This window comes from Scyliorhinus torazame, chromosome 28 (assembly GCF_047496885.1).
Source record: "Scyliorhinus torazame isolate Kashiwa2021f chromosome 28, sScyTor2.1, whole genome shotgun sequence".
NCBI lineage: Eukaryota > Metazoa > Chordata > Chondrichthyes > Carcharhiniformes > Scyliorhinidae > Scyliorhinus > Scyliorhinus torazame.
Window position 1 is genome coordinate 5,031,771 of NC_092734.1, and position 25,903 is coordinate 5,057,673.

The following is a 25,903-nucleotide window of genomic DNA, read 5'->3' on the forward strand; positions in this document are numbered from 1 at the left end:
GGCCCAAGGCGGGAATCAAACCTGGGATCCTGGCGCTGTGAAGCAACAGTGCTAACCACTGTGCTACCGTGCCGCCATAAGTACATAATTTTACCCTAATATAGTCACCAATCCATCCAGCAGGGAATTGAAGATCAATTTCTTGACTCTAAAGAGTGATTAGAATGTGGAACTTGCACCACGTGGAGTGGTTGATGTGATTAGCATTTTAGCAAAAGCCAGGTAAGTAGAAAGGAATAGAAGATTATACTGACAGTGTGAGGCGAAGTCAGGTTGAAGGTAGCTTGTGTGGAATATAAATACCAGTATGGACCAGCAGGGCTGAATGGCCTGCTTCTGTGCTGGAAATGCTTCGCCACAGGTGAACCAAAATTTGCTATATTTTAAAAAACACCCAGCATAATAACGAACAATCTGCCTGTATGGATATGTCACAGAAAAGCTGGACTTAAATCACTCTCTCAGAATGTAATGCAAACTCCGTAGAACTGAATAAGCAGGAAACAAAAGGTCAAAAGAAGGTCGCACCAAGAGGAAAGAAAGAATAATGAGAGCGAGATCTAGAATATAATTGAACGGTAAAATAAAGCAACAAATTAACCAACATTAAATAAATAACTGATTGAAAGAAAATATCCATTGTATTTCAACATGTTGCCGAGCTGGTAAATTAATGTTAGTCACCCCCAGTTGCACAAAACAAGATTTATATTTCAGTTACTTATTCCTCTCCTACTTTGACTCACTTCAGCTGTTATCTTGCCTCACCAGAGTCTAATTCCTGACCAGGACATTTACATTTTCAACACCTATGTCACCACCAGTACAGTATTTGTAACAGTCTATTTTTGACTATGGAAAAGATTGATTCTTTATTCTATGTTATCTGTTTCCCCAGTGAACAGGCTGACACCATTAGATGTGACTTCACTGTAGTTGTATTAAATTGTAAACAGTTTATTCCATTCCTATGTATTTACATTATGTGATGTAACGCCTCAGTGTAGATTGCATGCTTCAGAGATTCAGTTTCAAATTGCATGCAAAATATGACTGCCATTTACTGGATGTCCACAAAACATGCACAATATTCAAATATAAATGACTTTACCATCAGTTCAGCCAAGGGAAGATTTAATTTAAAAAAAAATTATTGTCACGTGTACTGAGGTACAGTGAAAAGTATTTTCTGCATACATAGAATCATAGAATAGAATCATAGAAGTTTACAGCATGGAAACAGGCCCTTCGGCCCAACCAGTCCATGCCGCCCAGTTTTTACCATTAAGCTAGTCCCAGTTGCCCGCACTTGGCCCATAACCCTCTATACCCATCTTACCCATGTAACTATCTAGATGCTTTTTAAAAGACACTATTGTACTCGCCTCTACTACTACCTCTGGCAGCCCATTCCAGACACTCACTACCCTCTGAGTGAAGACGTCCAGTCCAGACAGATCATTCCATACATGAAAAAACATAGAACATACATAAGTACACAATGTAAATACATAGACACAGGCATCGGGTGAAGCATACAGAGTGTGGTACTACTCAATAGAGAAGATGTGTGAAGAGATCAGTTCAATCCACAAGAGGGTCATTTAGGAGTCTGGTAACAGCGGGTGAAAAGCTGTTTTTGAACCTGTTCGTGCGTGTTCTCAGGCTTTTGTATCTCCTGCCCGATGGAAGAAGTTGGAAGAGGGGGATAAGCCTGGTGGAGAGGTCTTTGATTATGCTGCCTGCTTTCCTAAGGGAACGGGAGGTATAGACAGAGTCACTGGATGGGAGGCAGGTCATTGTGATGGGCTGGGCGGTGTTCACAACTCTCTGAAGTTTCTTGCGGTCCTGGGCCGAGCAGTTGCCATACCAGGCTGTGATGCAGCCCGATAGGATGCTTTCTATGGTGCATCTGTTAAAGTTGGTAAGAGTTAACGTGGACATGCCAAATTTCCTAAGTTCCGAGGAAGTATAGGCGCTGTTGTGCTTTCTTGGTCGTAGCACCAACATGGGTGGACCAGGACAGATTGTTGGTGATGTGCACACCTAGGAATTTGAAGCTATCAACCATCTCCACCTCGGCCCCGTTGATGCTGACAGGGGTGTGTCCAGCACTTTGCTTCCGGAGGTCAATGACCAGCTCCTTAGTTTTGCTGACATTGACGGAGAGAATATTGTCGTTACACCACTCCACTAGGTTCTCTATCTCCCTCCTGTAATCTGACTCAGCGTTGTTCGAGATCCAACCCACTACGGTTGTGGCATCAGCAAACATGTTGATGGAGTTGGAGCCAAATTTTGCCACACAGTCATGTGTGTATGGGGAGTATACTAGGGGGCTAAGTACGCAGCCTTGCAGGGCCCTGGTATTGAGTACTATTGTGGAGGAGGTGTTGTTGTTTAACCTTACTGATTGTGGTCTGTGGGTTAGAAAGTCGAGGATCCAGTTGCAGAGGGAGGAGCCAAGTCCTAGCTTTTGGAACTCTGCTATGAGCTTTGCTGGGATTATGGTGTTGAAGGCGGAGCTGTAGTCAATAAATAGGAGTCTGATGTAGGAGTCCTTGTTGTCGAGATGCTCCAGGGATGAGTGTAGGGCCAGGGAGATGGTGTCTGCTGTGGACCGCTTGTGGCGGTATGTGAATTACAGTGGATCAAGGTAATAAGGGAGTATGGAGTTGATGTGTCTTATGACAACCTCTCAAAGCACTTCATTACGATCGATGTCAAGGCCACCGGATGGGAGTTGTTGAGGCATGTTGCCTGTTTCTTCTTTGGCACCGATGATGGTGGTCTTCTTGAAGCAGGTGGGAACTTCGAAACGGAGTAGTGAGAGGTTGAAGATGTCCGCGATCATATCCACCAGTTGGTCTGCACAAGATCTGAGCGCACGAGCAGGGACTCTATCAGGACCTGTTGCTTTCCAAGGGTTCACTTTCAAGAAGACAGATCTGACTTTGGAGGCTGTGGCGGCGGGTATGGGTGTGTCAGAGGCTGCTGGAGCAGTCAACAGCGGTTGGGCGGTTTCCTGCTTGAAACGAGAATAGAATGAATTGAGTTCATCGGGGAGGTCGCTGCTGCCGGAGATTCTAATCAGGAAGAATTGGCTGACGCAATAAAGATGGGAGGTCAATTGTTAATACATTTTCATGATGTTTACATCTTCAGAAGTATCGTACGTCACTGTCCTATATGCCTTTGTTTACCTCTGAACTTGACTATTACAACAGATTGCATAGTTGGTCTTCCACATTCTAGCCTCCATAAATTTAGCTTCCAACCAAAATTTGCTGCCAGTCCTGATTCTCTACCACCCTGTCTGTGCCATCGTATTTACATTGGCTCCCAGTCAGGCAACGTCTGGATCTTAAAATTCTTTTCAAATCCCTCCATGGCCATGTACTTCCCCACCTCTGAAATCTCCTTTAACCTCAGAGGGGTCGGAGATCTCTGGGCTCCTCTAATTTGGGCCTTTCGCATATTCCACATTGTACTTTCTCCACCACTGGTGGCTACGCTTTCAGTTCCCTCGGCCGCTCGCCCTGGAATTCCCTCCCATCTCAGTTTTCTATTTTAAGACACTCTATTAAAACATACTGCTTTGACCAAGTCTTTGATCACCTGACCCAATATCGGCTTATGTAGCTTGATGCCATATTTTGTTTTAAAATGCTTCTGTGAAGCACCCTGGGAGAAGTTGTTTAAACAGCGTGGTCCTCAGTAATCACACACAAGTGTGAACGCATGTTCATTAACTGCGCCCCTTCATGATCTATCTATTTCTGCACTTGTAAGATAATTCTTACAAACCCGTCAGTCATGTCCTGGTCACACGGTATTACAAGCTACAGCTACAGGGACAGGGGGACCTGTCCCCCTCTTGCCCCACACCATTAAACCCAATGGCAAACCCTTGCTATATCCAATAATGTGTATAATTGATGGGTAATTCCACAGCTGCTCCGGATTCCTCAGGGTTGTAGACAGATCTGATTCATGGCCAGTCCTGCAGTCGAGTTACATACAGAATCCTAACTGATCAATTAAACACACTTTACAGGATGTTACTGCCTGGAAAGTTATTAACCAAAGGCATAAGTAATTATGTCAAAAGGATCACAAACATGCGGCACAGCCGAATCTGACCAGAGAGGAGGTCTGTGAATTACAACCACTGAAACCAAGCTCGACTGTCTCCAGCTGATCCATCCGACACTTACTAATGCCAGTGAACATATTAGGTACAGTGAGGGGTCCTCGTGATTGGCAGCATAGATAAACAATTCAATGCAGGATTTTAACATTAATGCCAGCTACTTGCAAACAAACAATTTTAAACAAAAAACAGAACAGTCTGAAGCTTCTATAGACAGGGTAGCAGAAATAGTATTGTTTCCTGGCAGCGAGGGTCCCGAAAGAAATAACTTTCCATTAATTTTTAATCTCTTCCTGGAGGCCTGATGTCACTTGTATTCTTTTAATAAAACACTGGTCTATCCTATGTGCCACTCAATCTGTGTTTTTTTAAGGAAGTGATGGGACTGCATTGCGATGATAAACAGCAAGCTGCCCTAGGCACTGCATAATGTGTTGTGTTTAGCAAACTCTCAAGAGTCGAGAGAAGAGTTGAAAATAAACATTTTAAATTAAACCATGAAAAATACATGTCCAGTTTCAACTTTTGAGCACTTTCAGATAGCTGCGAAAGAATCCCACCTACTGGGGCAGGACACGCCGGAAAGCCTTCAAACTTGTAATTATCATCATTAGGTCAATATTAGTAACAAAACAGCACACCTATTTGATGAAAATAGTTAATATCCACTAGAAACTGGATTCAGACTGTGTTGTTGTTAGAGCGAAAAATGGTTATCCTAACAGTTTTGGCTGGATTAAAACCCTAGTGCCACAGTTGGAATGGGTATATTCCTCCTATTCCCAGGTTATCATATCAGCAAGTTCACTAACAGCTGAAACATCAATTTAATTGAGCGCTTTGCAATAGAAAAGATAAATGAACACTGGCTCTCATTAGCATTTCAAAATATTATTTTTAAAAAGACTTCATTCTTCCAATCCTGCTTCGAGTGCTTTGCTCCCTGGGTTTCCATTCAGCAATAATTTACATGATAAATTATATTGTTCTGCTTTTCATCAACTATTTTATTATGAATTAAAATGCAATTTAAGAAAGCAGCAACATGGTGACATGCTCATTTATTTATTTTACTTAAAGTTTAAGTTCTGTCCTGGAATCAGACAGCAGCATACATTTCCACAACACTTCCCCGTTTATTCTTCTTTATAAAGGTCAATCATTTCGTATGTCATCGTAAATGCAATGACATGAATTAAGGCAAAGAATGGTACGAGCTACAAGAAATTGGCAATCAATATTATTTATTACAATACTAATCTTTAAATTATTTAGTATTTAAATCTTAGTATTTGAATAAATATGAAGCTATATTCACATATGCTCTTATATTTGAAGTGAGCTAATCAACAATGTAAATTGCTTCTTATCCTCAGTTATCAGAATCAGATTCAACTACTTTAGCATTAATGTGCACTGCTCAACACAAATAAAATGCTAATTTTGCAGCAAACATTACACATGAACATAAAACATTTTGATTCCAAGAGGTTTATCACTTAGGTTCCAGAATTTCACACTACCTCTGGGACCACTTCTGCAAGAATTGTACTCCTTGCTGTATGTGGCTGTAAAATACTCAGCCCACCCACAACCAATGTGTGGGGATGTGCCTCACAATTCAAGTTGCCCCCCCAACATGTTTAATATTCAAAGTCAAAGGCGTCATCATAAGCAGGCCAGCAATGCTCATGATCTGAAACCTCCAACATTTCATGTTGCAGTGAAGGGGAATAGTGTACTGACGATAACAACAGGATACCACATCTATCTACCACGCTCCCTTCTTCCATTTCAAGAGGTGGAAAACTACATAATTTGCACAGAAGCAAAACAAACAATCATGTTACCAACAGTATAAAACCTGGATTTTGCAATACTGGAACAGTTACAAAAACTCAAACACCGAGGCTGTTGTAGGTACATCAGCAACACGAACTGCAAACATTAGACAATATATCCTTGCTTTATTAAATACTATTTCGTGTTTTTCAATATCAGCATATCAATACTCATGAACAGAACATTTATACCTTTGAATCCCAGCATCAACCTCAAGCAAGCTCAGGTGTACGGTGAAATAATTGACTTTTATTTGACTCCAACAGTATGCCTTAATGTGAACCTCAGACATGCACTCTGACATTTACATTTCCTGGACTATCTCACTGCATTAGATTGAGTGCCAATGAGCTGCTTTGTGGAATGCTCTCTGTTGGAATCTCAAGTTGGCGGAGAAATAGACTGAGGCTGCCGAGAATCATTTCACCGAGAACAACCAAATAAGCCAACATATCTGGAGTTGGTGGGATGAATTGAAGACCGAGATAGAAGAAGAATTTTGCATGGGAGGGTGGTCCACTCACAGCCCTGGAGTGCCAATGACAGGTGAAATCAAACCCAGCTTGAATGGCAACATTTCAATCAATATTTCAAAGAACCGACATTTCTAATAAAGTTGATTGACGAGTATTGAAGCATGATAGACTGGGGCACAACACATTGACGTGTGTGATCCAGGTATTGTGCCAGAAACGAGGATGCTGGTTCTTTCAGAAGGTTCCATTAACAAGAAAAGTTCTTGATCTCATCTAGGTGGTTCAGACAGGTGCACTAAGTAGAGGTCAGATAATTCACCCAAATGTAGAATGGGAAGGTGACTGGGAGGTCCAAACCATAGTCAGTGGCAAAAGCATTCAAAAATAGTTGGTTCAGAGAATATTTGGATCGTTCAAATAGTCTTCCGGCTCAGTGACATAAGAACTAGGAGCAGGAGTCGGCCATCTGGCCCTTCAGGCCTGCCATTCAATGAGATCATTTGTGGACTCAACACTACTTTCTCGCCTGAACACCATGAGCCTTTATTCTTTTATTCTTCAAAAAACTGTTTTTATCTTGAAAACATTTCATGAAGGAGCCTCAACTGCTTCACTGGACAGGGAATTCCATAGATTCACAACCCTTTGAGTGGAGAAGTTCCTCCTAAACTCCTTCCTAAATCTACTTCCCCTTATTTTGAGGCTATGCCCCCTAGTTCTGCTTTCGCCTGCCAGTGGAAACAACCTTCCCGCATCTATCCGATCTATTCCCTTCATAGTTTTACATGTTTCTATAAGATCCCCCCCGCATCCTTCTAAATTCCAACAAGTACAGTCCCAGTCTATTCAACCTCTCCTCGTAATCCAACCCCCTCAACTCTGGAATAAACCTAGTGAATCTCCTCTGCACACCCTCCAGCACCAGTAACTCCGGCGCCAGTACGTCCTTTCTCAGGTAAGGAGACCAAAACTGAACACAATATGACGCAGAGGAAATGAGAAGTTATACACAGGATGGGGTTAGAAATGATCTAATTTAGATTATCTGTCCATTTCCACCATTTTGCATTATGCATACAAGGCAGCCTACATCTAGGTTAATAGTCATTTTTCAAAGTGAAGAAGCTGTGTTTGTTTGAGATGGGGTGAGGGGGGGGCGGAGTGTTCAGTTGCTGGCCCATGGACAGCTCTTTCTGGAGACCAAAAGATAGCATTTTGGTGAAACATCCAGAGGAGTAACGACTTGTTCCACCCTATACTGCTCAATTCTATCAAAGTTCAGTGCCTTTCCTGGTGCCTTGGTGGGGGACAGCACTTGATATCAGATATACACTCGTCAGACTTTTTTGATTATTTTACAGAAACAAGTTGGATGCTGAGAGAACAGAATGTAACAAGTAATGCATGAAATAACCATTTGCATTTCCCCCGTGACAACCCTTATGGAAATAAATCATGACTCTGTAATTACATGATTATTCTCACTAATGAAACATAAAGATGCCCCAGTTGATCATTAGATATTCCCTGTAACTGTGGACATGTTACAAGAACGACTGATTTTAAACTATGATAGAAACATAGAAAATAGGGGCAGGAGACTGCTATTTGGCCCTTCGCGCCTGCTCCGCCATTCATTCTGGCCATGGCTGATCATCCAACTAATCCCGCCATCTCCCCATATCCTTTCATCTCATTTGCCCCAAGTTCTACATCTAACTGCTTCTCGAGAACATACAATGTACAAGGACACCCAGGTCTCGTTGCACCTTCCCCTCTCCTAATTTATGACCATTCAGACAATAGTCAATGTTTTAGCCTCAACTACTTTCTGTGGTAATGAATTCCACAGGCTCACCCCTCTCTGGATGAAGACATTTCTCCTCATCTCTGTTCTAAATGGTCTACTCCGTATCCTCAGATTGTGACCCCTGGTTCTGGACACACCCACCATCAGGATCATCCTTCCTGCATCTACCCTGTCCAGTCCTGGTAGAATTTTATAGGTTTCTATGTGATTCCCCCCTCAATCTTCTGAACTCCAGCGAATACAATCCTAACTGACTCAATCTCTCCTCATGCGTCAGGCCTGCCATCCCAGGCATCAGTCTGGTAAACCTTCGCTGCACTGCCTCCAGAGCAAGAACAGCCTTCCTCGGATAAGGACACCAAAACTGCACATAATACTCCAAGTGTGGCCTCACCAAGGCCCTGTACAATTGCAGCAAGTTAGCCCTACTCCTGTACTCGAAACCTCTCCCAATGAAGGCCAACATACCATTTGCCTTCTTTACCGCCTGCTGTACCTGCATGTTTACCTTCAGTGACGGGTGTACGAGGACACCCAGGTCTCATGTGGGTCAAATTCTGGTCGAGAGGAAACCCGAGACACTACACGTGTAGTGTCTCCCACCCGCCCTCCTCCTCTAACCTAATAATAAAACCCTTTGGTGTGAGGCAAGTACCATATTTTATTATTGTTATTAATATTTTTTTTAATATAAAAAATTTAATTTAGTTGTTAGCCAGATCTTGGTAGAAAGTTAGAGGGATGGCAGGGAAGGGAGTGCAATGTTCCTCCTGCAGGATGTTTGAGGTGAGGGATGCCGTTAGTGTCCCTGCTGATTTTACCTGCAGGAAGTGCTGCCATCTCCAGCGCCTCCAAGACCGAGTTAGGGAACTGGAGCTGGAGTTGGAAGAACTTTGGATCATTCGGGAGGCAGAGGGGATCATAGATAGCAGCTTCAGGGAATTAGTTACACCAAAGATTGGAGATAGATGGGTAACTGTAAGAGGGACTGGGAAAAAGCAGTCAGTGCAGGGATCCCCTGCGGTCGTTCCCCTGAGAAACAAGTATACCGCTTTGGATACTTGTGGGGGGGGGGGGGGGGGGGGGACTTACCAGGGATAAGCCATGGGGTACGGGCCTCTGGCACGGAGTCTGTCCCTGTTGCTCAGAAGGGAAGGGGGGAGAGGAGCAGAGCATTAGTAATTGGGGACTCGATAGTCAGGGGCACAGATAGGAGATTTTGTGGGAGCGTGAGAGACTCACGTTTGGTATGTTGCCTCCCAGGTGCAAGGGTACGTGATGTCTCGGATCGTGTTTTCCGGGTCCTTAAGTGGGAGGGGGAGCAGCCCCAAGTCGTGGTCCACATTGGCACTAACGACATAGGTAGGAAAGGGGATAAGGATGTCAGGCAGGCTTTCAGGGAGCTAGGATGGAAGCTCAGAACTAGAACAAACAGAGTTGTTATCTCTGGGTTGTTGCCCGTGCCACGTGATAGTGAGATGAGGAATAGGGAGAGAGAGCAATTAAACACGTGGCTACAGGGATGGTGCAGGCGGGAGGGATTCAGATTTCTGGATAACTGGGGCTCTTTCTGGGGAAGGTGGGACCTCTACAGACAGGATGGTCTACATCTGAACCTGCGGGGCACAAATATCCTGGGGGGGGAGATTTGTTAGTGCTCTTTGGGGGGGTTTAAACTAATGCAGCAGGGGCATGGGAACCTGGATTGTAGTTTTAGGGTAAGGGAGAATGAGAGTATAGAGGTCAGGAGCTCAGATTTGACGTCGCAGGAGGGGGCCGGTGTTCAGGTAGGTGGTTTGAAGTGTGTCTACTTCAATGCCAGGAGTATACGAAATAAGGTAGGGGAACTGGCAGCATGGGTTGGTACCTGGGACTTCGATGTTGTGGCCATTTCGGAGACATGGATAGAGCAGGGACAGGAATGGATGTTGCAGGTTCCGGGGTTTAGGTGTTTTAGTAAGCTCAGAGGAGGAGGCAAAAGAGGGGGAGGTGTGGCGCTGCTAGTCAAGAGCAGTATTACGGTGGCGGAGAGGATGCTAGATGGGGACTCATCTTCCGAGGTAGTATGGGCTGAGGTTAGAAACATGAAAGGAGAGGTCACACTGTTGGGAGTCTTCTATAGGCCTCCAAATAGTTCTAGGGATGTAGAGGAAAGGATGGCGAGGATGATCCTGGATAAGAGCGAAAGTAACAGGGTCGTTATTATGGGAGACTTTAACTTTCCAAATATTGACTGGAAAAGATATAGTTCGAGTACATTAGATGGGTCGTTTTTTTGTACAGTGTGTGCAGGAGGGTTTCCTGACACAGTTTGTTGACAGGCCAACAAGAGGCGAGGCCACATTGAATTTGGTTTTGTGTAATGAACCAGGCCAGGTGTTGGATTTGGAGGTAGGTGAGCACTTTGGGGACAGTGACCACAATTCGGTGACGTTTACGTTAAGGATGGAAAGGGATAAGTATACACCGCAGGACAAGAGTTATAGCTGGGGGAAGGGAAATTATGATGCCATTAGACGTGACTTGGGGGGGATAAGGTGGAGAAGTAGGCTGCAAGTGTTGGACACACTGGATAAGTGGAGCTTGTTCAAGGATCAGCTACTGCGTGTTCTTGATAAGTATGTACCAGTCAGGCAGGGAGGAAGGTGCCGAGCGAGGGAACCGTGGTTTACCAAAGAAGTGGAATCTCTTGTTAAGAGGAAGAAGGAGGCCTATGTGAAGATGAGGTGTGAAGTTTCAGTTGGGGCGATGGATAGTTACAAGGTAGCGAGGAAGGATCTAAAGAGAGAGCTAAGACGAGCAAGGAGGGGACATGAGAAGTATTTGGCAGGAAGGATCAAGGAAAACCCAAAAGCTTTCTATAGGTATGTCAGGAATAAGCGAATGACTAGGGAAAGAGTAGGACCAGTCAAGGACAGGGATGGGAAGTTGTGTGTAGAGTCTGAAGAGATAGGCGAGATACTAAATGAATATTTTTCGTCAGTATTCACTCAGGAAAAAGATAATGTTGTGGAGGAGAATGCGGAGCTCCAGGTAAATAGATTAGATGGCATTGAGGTACGTAGGGAAGAGGTGTTGGCAATTCTGGACAGGCTGAAAATAGATAAGTCCCCGGGACCTGATGGGATTTATCCTAGGATTCTCTGGGAGGCCAGGGAAGAGATTGCTGGACCTTTGGCTTTGATTTTTATGTCATCATTGGCTACAGGAATAGTGCCAGAGGACTGGAGGATAGCAAATGTGGTCCCTTTGTTCAAAAAGGGGAGCAGAGACAACCCCGGCAACTATGGACCGGTGAGCCTCACATCTGTAGTGGGTAAAGTCTTGGAGGGGATTATAAGAGACAAGATTTATAATCATCTAGATAGGAATAATATGATCAGGGATAGTCAGCATGGCTTTGTGAAGGGTAGGTCATGCCTCACAAACCTTATCGAGTTCTTTGAGAAGGTGACTGAACAGGTAGACGAGGGTAGAGCAGTTGATGTGGTGTATATGGATTTCAGCAAAGCGTTTGATAAGGTTCCCCACGGTAGGCTATTGCAGAAAATACGGAGGCTGGGGATTGAGGGTGATTTAGAGATGTGGATCAGAAATTGGCTAGCTGAAAGAAGACAGAGGGTGGTGGTTGATGGGAAATGTTCAGAATGGAGTTCAGTCACAAGTGGAGTACCACAAGGATCTGTTCTGGGGCCGTTGCTGTTTGTCATTTTTATCAATGACCTAGAGGAAGGCGCAGAAGGGTGGGTGAGTAAATTTGCAGACGATACTAAAGTCGGTGGTGTTGTCGATAGTGTGGAAGGAAGTAGCAGGTTACAGAGGGATATAGATAAGCTGCAGAGCTGGGCTGAGAGGTGGCAAATGGAGTTTAATGTAGAGAAGTGTGAGGTGATTCACTTTGGAAGGAATAACAGGAATGTGGAATATTTGGCTAATGGAAAAGTTCTTGAAAGTGTGGATGAGCAGAGGGATCTAGGTGTCCATGTACATAGATCCCTGAAAGTTGCCACCCAGGTTGATAGGGTGGTGAAGAAGGCCTATGGAGTGTTGGCCTTTATTGGTAGAGGGATTGAGTTCCGGAGTCGGGAGGTCATGTTGCAGCTGTACAGAACTCTGGTGCGGCCGCATTTGGAGTATTGCGTACAGTTCTGGTCACCGCATTATAGGAAGGACGTGGAGGTTTTGGAGCGGGTGCAGAGGAGATTTACCAGGATGTTGCCTGGTATGGAGGGAAAATCTTATGAGGAAAGGCTGATGGACTTGAGGTTGTTTTCGTTGGAGAGAAGAAGGTTAAGAGGAGACTTAATAGAGGCATACAAAATGATCAGGGGGTTGGATAGGGTGGACAGTGAGAGCCTTCTCCCGCGGATGGATATGGCTGGCACGAGGGGACATAACTTTAAACTGAGGGGTAATAGATATAGGACAGAGGTCAGAGGTAGGTTCTTTACGCAAAGAGTAGTGAGGCCGTGGAATGCCCTACCTGCTACAGTAGTGAACTCGCCAACATTGAGGGCATTTAAAAGTTTATTGGATAAACATATGGATGATAATAGCATAGTGTAGGTTAGATGGCTTTTGTTTCGGTGCAACATCGTGGGCCGAAGGGCCTGTACTGCGCTGTATTGTTCTATGTTCTATGTTCTATTTATCCAAATTATACTGCATCTGCCATTCATTTGCCCATTCACTCAACTTGTGCAAATCACACTGAAGGATCTCTGCATCCTCCTCACAGCTCACCCTCCCACCCAACTTTGTGTCCTTTGCAAATTTGGAGATATTACATTTTGTCCCCTCCCCTCATCTAAATCATGAATATTGTGAATAGCTGGGGTCTCAGCGCCGATCCCTGTGGTACCCCATTAATCACTGCCTACCAATTTGAAAAAGACCAGTTTATTCCTACTCTTTCAACAACTTCAGATGATTAGCTCCACCCCACCTTGACCGATTTGTTTTCATCCCATTTCATTTTAACTGTCTTTTACCCTTTCTTTCTCTCGTCTTTCTTTATATATATTATAACCCCCCCCCCCCCCCCATCTTATCCACCTTTCCTTTCTCTTTCTCTCCTTTGTTTCCCCCTTCCCCTCTCCCCACATCTACACCTGTCACTTTACCCCTGATGCTAGTTTCTCTGCTGTTTGGCTTTTCACACCTTTTGCCCTCTCTGGGGACTGCCATTAGCACCCTTTCCCCATGGTTTCTGTGGCCATTAGCATCCTGTTTCCCTGGGTTTCTGTGGCTATGACTCATCTTTCATTCTCACTCCACAGTATAAATATTTCCCACACTCTGTCTTACAGCTTTGAAAAAGGGTCATCTGGACTCGAAACGTTAGCTCCTTTCTCTCCCCACAGATGCTGCCAGACTGTGGTGGTATGTATTAGGGGTAATGTGGTACCTGTGAAGCCGAGAGGCTATTGGCCGTCAGGTCCCAGGTCCTGGTTGGATCTGCCGACTTCTGGCTCCGCCCTGAAGGCGGAGTATAAGAGCCCGAGCTTCTCCCCGCAGCCTTATTCTGTTGCTGAGCTGCTGGGGACAAGTCTCGCTTAACAAAGCCTAGATCGACTTCATCACTTCTCGTCTCGCGTAAGTCATTGTGCGCTACAATTTATTAAGCGAGCTTAAAAGACTATGGAACTCCGGATTGCCCCGGAATGCCTGCGGATCAGCCCCCACGCAGCGAACCCGGCAGCAGTATTCAAACACTGGCAAACATGCTTTGAAGGCTACCTCCGAACGGCCCCCAGCCGGATCACAGAAGAGCAGAAAATGCAGGTCCTGCATTCGAGGGTAAGCCCGGAAATTTACTCTCTAATAGAAGATGCAGAGGATTTCCCGACGGCGCTCGCATTGTTGAAGGGAATCTACGTTCGGCCCGTGAACCAGGTCTACGCGCGCCACCAACTCACGACGAGACGGCAAAGTCCCGGAGAATCGCTAGAGGAATTCTACGCCACGCTGCTAATTTTGGGACAAGGCTGCAGCTGCCCGCCGGTGAACGCGATCGAACACACGGACCTGCTAATTCGTGATCCATTTGTGGCAGGTATGAACTCACCCCAAATTCGCCAAAGACTTTTAGAAAGAGAGTCGCTAGGACTCTCAGAGGCACGAGCCCTTGCAGCCTCTCTTGATGTGGCCTCACAAAACACCCGCGCCTACGGCCCCGACCGCGCGGCAGCCCCTTGGGCTCCGTGGACCCCCGTCGCGACCAACTCCCCGGCATCCCCCCCCTCGCAAGCTTGCGCGGTTAAAGCGCCAGACCATCCTGGGGGGGCCCGCTGCTATTTCTGCGGACAAGCGAAACACCCCCGGCAGCGCTGCCCGGCCCGCGCAGCTATTTGTAAAAGCTGCGGCAAAAAGGGCCATTACGCGGCAGTGTGCCGGTCCCGGGGGGGTCGCCGCAATCCCCGGAGAAGAATGGGGCCGGCACATCCCAAACCCCCCCCAACCCCCCCAGCGCCCCATGTGCGACCCGCGGGCACCGCAATTTTAGGTCCCTGGCACCGCGAGGCGAGGATGGGCGCCACGATCTTGTGACCCCCCAGCCACGTGCGATTCATGGGGGCGGCCATTTTGTCCACCCCCGACCACTTGCGACCCATAGGGGCGGCCATTTTGTCCACCCCCGGCCGCGTGCGATTCATGGACACCACCATCTTGGTTGACAACAAAGGACCCCAGCATCGACGGCTCCACGGGGTCCGAAGAAGACGCCGCGACACTACTACCACGACTGGCTTCGGTGACACTGGATCAATCACTGCCCCGGACGCTCCAGACGACAACAACAAAGGTGCTGGTCAACGGATACGAGACATCATGCCTGATCGACTCCGGGAGCACGGAAAGTTTTAATCACCCAGTCACGGTAAGACGCTGTTTTCTGACCATCCATCCAAGCACGCAAAAGATTTCATAGCTGCAGGTCCCATTCGGTAGAGATCAAAGGGTTCTGCATCGCAAACCTAATGGTGCAAGGGAGGGAGTTTAAGAACTACAGGCTCTACGTGCTGCCCCAACTCTGCGCGCCCACATTACTGGGATTAGATTTCCAGTGTGACCTGCAGAGCCTAACATTCCAATTCGGCGGCCCAATACCCCCACTCACTGTCTGCGGCCTCGCAACTCTCAAGGTTGAACCACCGTCCTTGTTTGCAAACCTCACCCCGGATTGCAAACCCGTCGCCACTAGGAGCAGACGGTACAGCGCCCAGGACCGGATATTTATTCGGTCTGAAGTCCAGCGGTTGCTGAAGGAAGGCATAATCCAGGCCAGCAATAGTCCCTGGAGAGCCCAGGTGGTAGTTGTAAAGACCGGGGAGAAGCAAAGATTGGTCGTAGACTATAGTCAGACCATCAACAGGTACACGCAGCTAGATGCGTACCCTCTCCCCCGCATATCCGACATGGTCAATCGGATTGCCCAGTATAAGGTTTTTTCCACCGTGGACCTCAAGTCCGCCTACCATCAGCTCCCCATCCGCCCAGGTGACCGCAAGTACACCGCCTTCGAGGCAGATGGGCGTCTATACCACTTCCTAAGGGTCCCATTTGGCGTCACGAACGGGGTCTCGGTCTTCCAACGGGAGAAGGACCGAATGGTTGACCAGCACGGGTTGCAGGCCACGTTCCCGTATCTCGACAACGTAACCATCTGCGGCCACGATCAGCAGGACCACGACGCCAACCTCTAAAGGTTCCTCCAGACCGCTAACGCCCTGAACCTCACATATAACGAGGAAAAATGCGTTTTTAGCACAAAACGTTTGGCCATCCTGGGATACGTAGTGCGCAATGGGATAATAGGCCCTGACCCCGAACGCATGCGCCCCCCTTATGGAATTTCCCCTCCCCCACTGCTCCAAAACCCTGAAACGCTGCCTGGGCTTCTTTTCATATTACGCCCAGTGGGTCCCCCAGTACGCAGACAAGGCTCGCCCGCTAATACAGTCCACTACCTTCCCCCTGTCGACAGAGGCTCGCCAGGCCTTCAGCCGCATCAAAGCGGATATCGCAAAGGCCACGATGCGCGCCATCGATGAGTCCCTCCCCTTCCAGGTTGAGAGCGACGCATCCGATGTAGCTCTGGCGGCCACCCTTAACCAAGCGGGCAGACCCGTGGCCTTTTTCTCCCGGACCCTACACGCCTCAAGAATCCGCCACTCCTCAGTGGAAAAGGAAGCCCAAGCCATAGTGGAAGCTGTGCGACATTGGAGGCATTACCTGGCCGGCAGGAGATTCACCCTCCTCACCGACCAACGGTCGGTAGCCTTCATGTTCGATAATGCACAGCAGGGCAAAATTAAGAATGACAAGATCTTAAGGTGGAGGATCGCGCTCTCCACCTTCAATTATGAGATCTTGTATCGTCCCGGAAAGCTGAACGAGCCGTCCGATGCCCTATCCCACGGCACATGTGCCAACGCACAAATAGACCGCCTCCAAGCCCTCCACGAGGACCTCTGTCACCCGGGGGGTCACTCGACTCTACCATTTCGTAAAGTCCCGCAACCTCCCCTACTCTGTGGAGGAGGTCTGTACAGTCATCAGGAACTGCCACATCTGCGCGGAGTGCAAACCGCACTTTTTCAGGCCGGATAGAGCGCACCTGATCAAGGCTTCCCGTCCCTTTGAACGCCTCAGTTTGGATTTCAAAGGGCCCCTCCCCTCCACCGACCGTAACACATACTTCCTGAACGTGGTGTACGAATACTCCCGTTTCCCCTTCGCCATCCCCTGCCCCGACATGACAGCGGCCACAGTCATTAAAGCCCTTGGCACCATATTCACACTGTTCGGTTGCCCCGCGTATATCCATAGCGACAGGGGGTCCTCCTTCATGAGTGACGAGCTGCGCCAGTTCCTGCTCAGCAAGGGCATAGCCTCGAGCAGGACGACCAGCTTCAACTCCCGGGGGAACGGGCAAGTAGAGAGGGAGAATGGCACGGCCTGGAAGACCGTCCTACTGGCCCTACGGTCCAGGGATCTCCCAGTTTCCCGGTGGCAGGAGATCCTCCCAGACGCTCTCCACTCCATCCGGTCGCTGCTGTGTACCACCACTAACCAAACGCCTCATGAGCGCCTCCTCGTCTTCCCCAGGAAGTCCTCCTCCGGAACGTCACTGCCGACCTGGCTGGCGGCCCCAGGACCCATTTTGCTCCGGAAACATGTGCGGGCGCACAAATCGGACCTGTTGGTCGAGAGGGTTCACCTTCTCCACGCGAACCCGCAGTACGCCTACGTGGCGTACCCCGACGGCCGACAGGACACGGTCTCCCTGCGGGACCTGGCGCCCACCGGCAACACACACGCACCCCCGACACCGATCACCCCCTCCCTGCCACCGGCGCACCCCGCGACCGCCCCCTTCCCGGGAGGATCGGTCCTCCTCCCGTGCCCGCCCAGGAGTAAAACAGGAACAAACAGCGAAATGCTCCCGGAGACGACAACGCCCGAGCAAGCACCTGCACCACCACCGGGGCTGACGCGATCGACGAGGAAGACCAGACCGCCCGCTCGACTCGTGGAAGCCACGTGACACCAAGAAAAGCAAGAATGTTGTTGTAACAAAAAATTTTTTTTTTGCTCATATTGTAAATAGTTCTCATAAACTTGTACATAGCCCAGTGTAGGGCTAAAGCTGTATTAACAGTCCGAAATTTGTTCCAGGGCCAGCCTTGTAAACCCTTACCACCATGCGAACCACCACCCTTTTTTAACAAGGGGTGAATGTGGTGGTATGTATTAGGGGTAATGTGGTACCTGTGAAGCCGAGAGGCTATTGGCTGTCAGGTCACGGGTCCTGGTTGGATCTGCCGACTTCTGGCTCCGCCCTGAAGGCGGAGTATAAGAGCCCGAGCTTCTCCCCGCAGCCTTATTCTGTTGCTGAGCTGCTGGGGACAAGTCTCGCTTAATAAAGCCTAGATCGACTTCATCACTTCTCGTCTCGCGCAAGTCATTGTCAGACCTGCTGAGATTTTCCAGCATTTTCTCTTTGGTTTCCGATTCTAGCATTTGCAGTAATTTGCTTTTATCCCTGCTCTTTTTTTCCGGTCTGTCAACCAGTTTTATATCCATCTCAGTACACTATCCCAAATCCTATGCGCTTTAATTTTACACGCTAATCTCTTATGCGGGACTTTGTCAAAAGCCTTCTGAAACTCCAAATATACCACATCCACTGGCTCCCCCTCGTCAACCCTACTAATTACATCCTCAAAGGATTGCAGTAGATTTGTCAAGCATGATTCCCCCCCACCCACCCCCATGCTAACTCTGTACAATCCTGCGACTATTTTCTAAGTAAGAAGTCTTACAACACCAGGTTAGAGTCCAACAGGTTTGCTTCGATGTCACTAGCCTTCGGAGCGCTGCTCCTTCCTCAGGTGAATGAAGAGGTTTGTTCCAGAAACATATATATAGACAGATTCAAAGATGCCAGACAATGCTTGGAATACGAGCATTAGCAGGTGATTAAATCTTTACAGATCCAGAGATGGGGTAACCCCAGGTTAAAGAGGTGTGAATTGTGTCAAGCCAGGACAGTTGGTAGGATTTCGCAGGCCAGATGGTGGGGGGGTGAATGTAATGTGACACGAATCCCAGGTCCCGGTTGAGGCCGCTCTTATGTGTGCGGAACTTGGCTATAAGTTTCTGCTCGGCGATTCTGCGTTGTCGCGCGTCCTGAAGGCCGCCTTGGAGAACATATATATATGTTTCTGGAACATACCTCTTCGTTCACCTGAGGAAGGAGCAGCGCTCCGAAGGCTAGTGATATCAAAACAAACCTGTTGGACTTTAACCTGGTGTTGTAAGACTTCTTACTGTGCTCACCCCAGTCCAACGCTGGTATCTCCACATCATATTTTCTAAGTGATCTACTATAAAATCTTTGATAAAGGATTCTAGAATTTTCCCCACTACCTCCCTTTTTAGCTACCCTCCAATCTGCAGGAGCTGTTCCAAAGTCTATAGAATCTTGGAAGATGACCACCAATGCATCCACTATTTATAGAGTGACTTGCTTAAGAACTCTGGGATGTATATTATCCGCCACTGGGTATTTATCAGCCTTCAATCCCATCAATTTCCCCAACACCATTTCTCTACTAATATTTATCTCCTTCAGTTCCTCGGTCTCACTCAATCCTGCAATCCCCAACATTTCTGCTATCTGATTCATGTCCTAATTTGGCTTCACCAATCTGTTTCTCCTCACGTATCTGCAGAAACCTTTAGAGTCAGTTTTTATGTTCCCTGCAAGCTTACTCTCATTTGTCCTTCTTAATCAATCCCTTGGTTATTTTTTTGCTGAATTCTGAACAGCTCCCAACCCTCAGACCTGTTGTTTTGCTTGGCCAATTTGTCTGCTTCTACCTGGGATCGGATACTATCTCTAATTTCCCATGGTTGGCCACTTTTCTTGTTTCACTGTGCCAGAGAGGAATAAACAAGTGGTGCGATTCGCTCCTTGAATGCTTACCATTTCCTACCCAGCGTCATTCCTTTAAGTAACCTTCCCCAATCGATCAAAACCAACTCTCGCCTCATATTATCTTAGTTTCCTTTATTAATATTCAGGACCTTAGTCTCAGAATCAACTACTTCACTCTCCATCTGGATGAAAAATCTAACATGATTTTGCAAAAACTTCTCATAATTTCTGAAACAAAGTCAATGATGAGGCAGCATGATGTCAGCAGATCAATATGGATAATATAATCAACGCTTTGTATCAGCAATCAGACATCGTCAATATTACATCTTATAGATTACTTCATCAACACTAATATTGGCCCAATATTATCTGTAATACGGTCAAACCAGTGTTTCTGACACAACTGATTAGTATATGAATGGATAAACAAACAATAGATTTCTACATCTTCCTGAATCTCAGCTGGCTCAAACAATGACAACACAATTGCTATTTAGTAGACCTTTGAAGAGCTGTTGCATATTTCAGTTGAACACGAGACCTAAAAGGAGAGATTTCAAGATTTGCTTGTTTTTTTGTGCTTAGGTCTTTCCGTGGCTATCTCTTTGGCACAACCTCCTCTGCATAACACAAAACAAATATTTCCGAACGCATCAACCTTTGTTGTGGCCCCTTGTCATGTCAGCTGTAATTCAGGGAGCTTTAGAATCACTTTACCGATACCTGGAACTGCATTTGCAATGCAGCACATGTCATTCTTGTGCCTGCAGAATATTAGCGAATTCCTAAGAGCATAATCTGAAAGATTTATTTTAGGTTAATGAACGCCTCACACTTTACTCTGATTCCCGTTTTCCCATTGTTGCAGTAAACACAGCTTTCCACAAAAATGAAAACCTTGTGTAAAATCCTTACACAGCAGGATAAGCAGCAATCCATATGCTTGCTGAACAAACTGGTCCAATTCTATTAGTTTAAATTGTAATTTCCGTACACTGAATGAAACCAACCACCCAACATATGCAAGTGTCGAAACAGAACAGCAGAGATTTTATATGGTGACAAGCTCCATAAACTTGAGCTTATCCAAATCTCTCCTGCTTGTATTCTAACAAGTCCCACACACTCACCATCCCTACCCCTGTTCACCCAGCTCTGATTTTGTTCCTGGTCCAGTAATGCCTTGGTTTTAAAATTCACATCTTTTTTCTGTGACTATGTGCATGGTATAATCTGGTACAGCAAATCTGCCGACTCTAGAAACTGGTCAACATTCATTCCAATAAAATCAGGTCGGTTCCACCACAGAAAGGACACTGGCTCCACCAGACTACTGTCCATGTGGTCAAGGCAAACATTTATACCATGGGCACAGCGTATTTGCTGGAGGAACTGCAAAATGGAGACAGTATACCGGCTGAAGAAACTGGATAATGGAGATGGTGTACTTAGGAAAGGAAACAGAGGTAGTTTTAAGAAATGTATATTTGTATTTGTGGGTATTAGAAAGAGGATAGCTTCAAGTTTAATTTTGTGGTTCTATATTTGGGTTAGATGCCTGCAGGGTAATGAGGGGTTATGACGCAAAACCAAACTGGGCAAAGGGAAACTAGGTTGTTACTTAGCAACCGGGCAACCTTAGAATATAAATTTTTTTTGTTCGTTTTGAGCTGGGAAAAGCAGACTTTCTTAAAGAATAAAAAAGATCGTCCCGAAACCAAGCATTTGGAACGAAGAGTGTGTCTCAGAAAGAGAGTTAAATCAAAGGAACAAAGAACAAGAAGTCGAACAAGGTCCTGCTCAGGAGGATTTGAGTACGAAGCAGAGAAATAGCTCTGATTAAAGAGACAGCTGTAAGAGTCAGCTCGGTGAGACATCAGACATCGGAGGTAAATCAAAAGCCTGATGATATTTTATTACAGCCTGCAAAGCAGTGATTTTCTGTTAGCATCATTGGTTATCTGAGAGATGGTGTGGAAGCTTGAATGAATATGGCAATCCAAGGCAGAGGAATACTGAGTGACTGAAATCCTGGAAGTGGATCCATGGTGAAGGCATCTGAGAGAAAGCACTTTCTGGAATGTGTGTGTGTGTGTGTGTGTGTGTGTGCATGCAATTGCACGTGTGTGTCATTATGACCCCGGGCTAGGATGCAGTCAGTTCCAGCCCCCTTGACCCGGAGTCACAACGTAAGTGAATTAACCAATAATTCTTATAAAACTTTTGGGGTCTTCAGCCCTCGACTGCTTCAATGATTTACAGGCATTAGATTTGTAAGTAAAAACACAATAATCGTTTATTTATAACAAGGAAAGAGTTAAAACATGCAATAATTAAACTAGAATAACGGGCAGCTAATCTATTACTTTCCCGTTGACCATCACACCGTCTACCCAAACATACAAGGTGGACGCACACAGGTGGAATGGAAAGGGGTTAAATGAAAGGGGATTAAAACGTCGGTCTCAGAGAGATGTGTTCCTATTACTGATGTTGAAGTCTTTGTAGTCGGCTATCTTCTCAGGATGCGGAGTGTTGAAAACAAGCAGTTTGATTGGATCATTTAACATGTGCATTCAATCAGAACACAATTATCAGCCTCGCTGAGGTGAGATCAGTTCATCAATTATTAGAGAGAGAAAGAAATAAAAAAGAAAAAAAGAGAAAGAGAGAAGAGAGACGAGAGGGGGTAGAGAGAGGGGAGAGAGAGATGGGGAGAGGGGATAGAGAGGGGGGAGAGGGAGGGGAGAGAAAGAGGGGAGAGAGAGAGGGGGAGAGAGAGGAGGGAGGGAGAGGGGATAGAGAGAGGGGACAGACAGAGGGGGAGAGAGATTGGGGGAAGAGAGGGGGAGAGAGATTGGGGGGAGAGGGAGGGGGGAGGGGGAGAGGGGGAGAGAGATGGGGAGAAGGGGGAAGAGGGGGCAGAGAGAGGGGGCAGAGAGAGGGGGCAGAGAGAGGGGGCAGAGAGAGGGGGCAGAGAGAGGGGGCAGAGAGAGGGGGCAGAGAGAGGGGGCAGAGAGAGGGGGCAGAGAGAGGGGGCAGAGAGAGGGGGAAGAGAGAGGGGGAAGAGAGAGGGGGAAGAGAGAGGGGGAAGAGAGAGGGGGAAGAGAGAGGGGGAAGAGAGAGGGGGAAGAGAGAGGGGGGAGGGGGGAAGAGAGAGGGGGGAGGGGGGAAGAGAGAGGGGGGAGGGAGGAAGAGAGAGGGGGAGGGAGGAAGAGAGAGGGGGGAGGGAGGAAGAGAGAGGGGGGAGGGAGGAAGAGAGAGGGGGGAGGGAGAAAGAGAGGGGGAGGGAGAAAGAGAGGGGGAGGGGGAAAGAGAGGGGGAGGGGGAAAGAGAGGGGGAGGGGGAAAGAGAGGGGGAGGGGGAAAGAGAGGGGGGAGGGGGAAAGAGAGGGGGGAGGGGGAAAGAGAGGGGGGAGGGGGAAAGAGAGGGGGGAGGGGGAAAGAGAGGGGGGAGGGAGAGAGAGGGGGATAGAGAGGAGAGAGGGAGGGTGCATCAGAAGAGTGAGAAATGAGAACTGTGGCTCTCCAAGCCGCTCAATCAAAAGGTGAACTTCACTCTGCAAAATGTAGCCTGTCTGAATTTGGAAAACATTTATTCAGCAACAATCATCATTGAGAGCCAACCCAAGCCCCAGGATGTCAGAGTAGCCGGTTGGCTGTCAGCCAAGTCCATCAAAAATGTCATCACTGGGTCAGACCAAATCATACTAGTACTGGGGTGACCTGAGGTCAGCCCAAATAGTACCTCTGCTGGGGCGTTGGGCAGGGTGAGGGGTGTTTGGTCCCATTTTGTTTAAAACGTAAAAGCGCGTCTGTCTGGGCACGCGCGCCACTCTCGGCGCACGCACGCCTGTCTCTCTGCGCGCACGTGCGCACGTCTGTCTCTCTGTGCGCGGCACGTCTCTCTGCTCGTGCGCGTCTCTCTGTGCGTGCGCGTCTCTGTGCGTGTGCGTCTGTCCGTGCGTGTCGGGTATAATCCAGTACTTGCACAGTGACCTCAGCTCCCTCCTGTTATGCCTTTTATATGAAAAAATGAAAATTGCTTATTGTCACAAGTAGGCTTCAACTGAAGTTACTGGGAAAAGCCCCTGGTCGCCACATTCCATCGCCTGTTCCAGGAGGCTGGTACGGGAATTGAACCGTGCTGCTGGCCTGCCTTGGTCTGCTTTCAAATCCAGCTTTTTAGCCCTGTGCTAAACTCTGTGCTAATTTATATACTAATTATAAATCACTCATTGAAATTTTACTCCAGAAAGCCACAATGATCTGCCTCCTGATAGACCATCAAACAGTGATGAGAATTTGCAACACAAACAGGCACAGGGTATCGAACACATAAATCTTTGAAGTCAAATAGAAAGAAAGATAGTTGCTCACTACCCTGTATATGAAACCAATTCATTTTCCATCTCAGCAGATTATGCATTTTGTTACAAACATGATATATTTTTGTTCTCGATCGTTTTAATTCCAGTGAAACTCAGCAAGTTTTAATATGCATGTTTTAATAAGCTAATTATAAAAGATGTGTCTTACTACCCTTCTCATCTCCACAACTTTCCCCCAAGGTCTTTTTGCGAGTGGCATTAAAAATTTAAAGCTGCAGTTTCTATTTAAGTTTTATTTTCTATCTGCAGTATGAAGAGCATGTGAAATATTTATCACGGCTGCACTGTACGGGTTCCTGTGTGCATTTTCCTCACTGCCTACAAGGAATTAACAGCAGCGTGTTATCTGCTCTGTGAACAGCTGCTGAGTATGTCAGTACAGAAAAGCTCCTGGTGAAGATATATATGTTTTTTCTGTTTCCCACACACATTCACATTACAGTGCTCCCACGATACAGAGTTTGCTGGTTACTAGGAGAGATCATCATCGTTATTCAAGGCATGCACTGCTACGTAACATACAATAGAACCTGTTCGTCCTCTGCAGCCACACTGGTAAAGAGGTTAGCAGGAATTCTGTTTGCTGAGACATATTCTAGAATTCTGCACAAAAACATTGGTTGTTCTGGACACATATGGATGGAAATTGTTGCAGAAATAGACTCCACAGGTTATAACCAATTATAAAATGCTACATTTGCATGATTTCCAGATAGAAAGGTGTGTTTCCAATAATGGCATTAATAGCTTTCCGTTCTGATCCAGAATTACATGCTTTAGAAATCCAATGAAATGAACCAGACAGAGGAGTATCCCACACCCTGGGCTGGATTCTCCGTTTCCTGGATTATGTCCCCACGCCGTCGTGACAACAGTGACCTTTTACGCCAGAAAAACTGGCGTCAAAAGGCCACAGATTCCAACCCTGCAGGAGGATAGCAGGCAGCTGTTGTGAAGCTCGTAGCTCCAGATGCGGACCCATGCACTTCCGGGTCAGAGGCCATGTATGCGCACGGCGGCAGCCACCAGTGGCCACGCCGTGCTCCATGGCGGACTCAGACCACGGAGCTGGACCACGGAAATAGTGCCCCCGATCGGCCACGCGCCCAACCCGGATCGGCCGCTCAAAAATACCCCTGTCCCATATGAGGCCCCCCTGCCCTCCAATCGGCCCGCCCGTGACCATGGTGGCCGCGAGTACCCCGCATGGCAGGACCAGATTGGATCAAGGGGGGGCGGGGGGGAAAGAGAGACAGGGAATAGTGGGACAGGCCTCTGGCAATGGCCGCAGGTGGGGGATTCGCGGCACGGCGTGCTCCCAGAGTACGCCGCTTTTCGGGGGCCGGAGAATCGAGGAACCGGCACAGATTCCAGTTCCATGCGTGGAACTGGATTGTCCGCCCCGGCGCCGGATGCGATTTCGCCGTCGGGGTGCAAGAATCCAGCCCCCTGAATTTGTTAAGTGTCAGAAACCCCTATTTCAGGGATGCAGTTATACTGCCGCTGTGGTATGGGAATAAATCCCACACTAGTTTGCAAGGTCTTTTGAGATTCTGAAGTTCCCTTTGGGCCCACGATGCCTGACAGAAAATTGTATTGTGTTGAATGGTCCTGCAGTCTCTCGTCACATCTTCATTGTTCAACAGATGGCTTCCTACATAACGGAATTCCTGAATCTGTGGTTAAACTGCAATTAATAATCTGAACCTCAGCCTTGCTTCTCATGGTGTCGTGGAGTTTAATCTCCAACTTTACACTCAAGTAATACCGCCAATATGATTGG

The 25,903-nt window shown here is 47.2% G+C and overlaps 1 protein-coding gene across 6 annotated transcripts in view; it reads right to left on the minus strand.

The window, feature by feature from the left end:
- Positions 1-25,903, minus strand: part of ccser2a (coiled-coil serine-rich protein 2a) — an 883,756-nt gene that overhangs the window by 189,400 nt on the left and 668,453 nt on the right. The window lies entirely within an intron of this gene.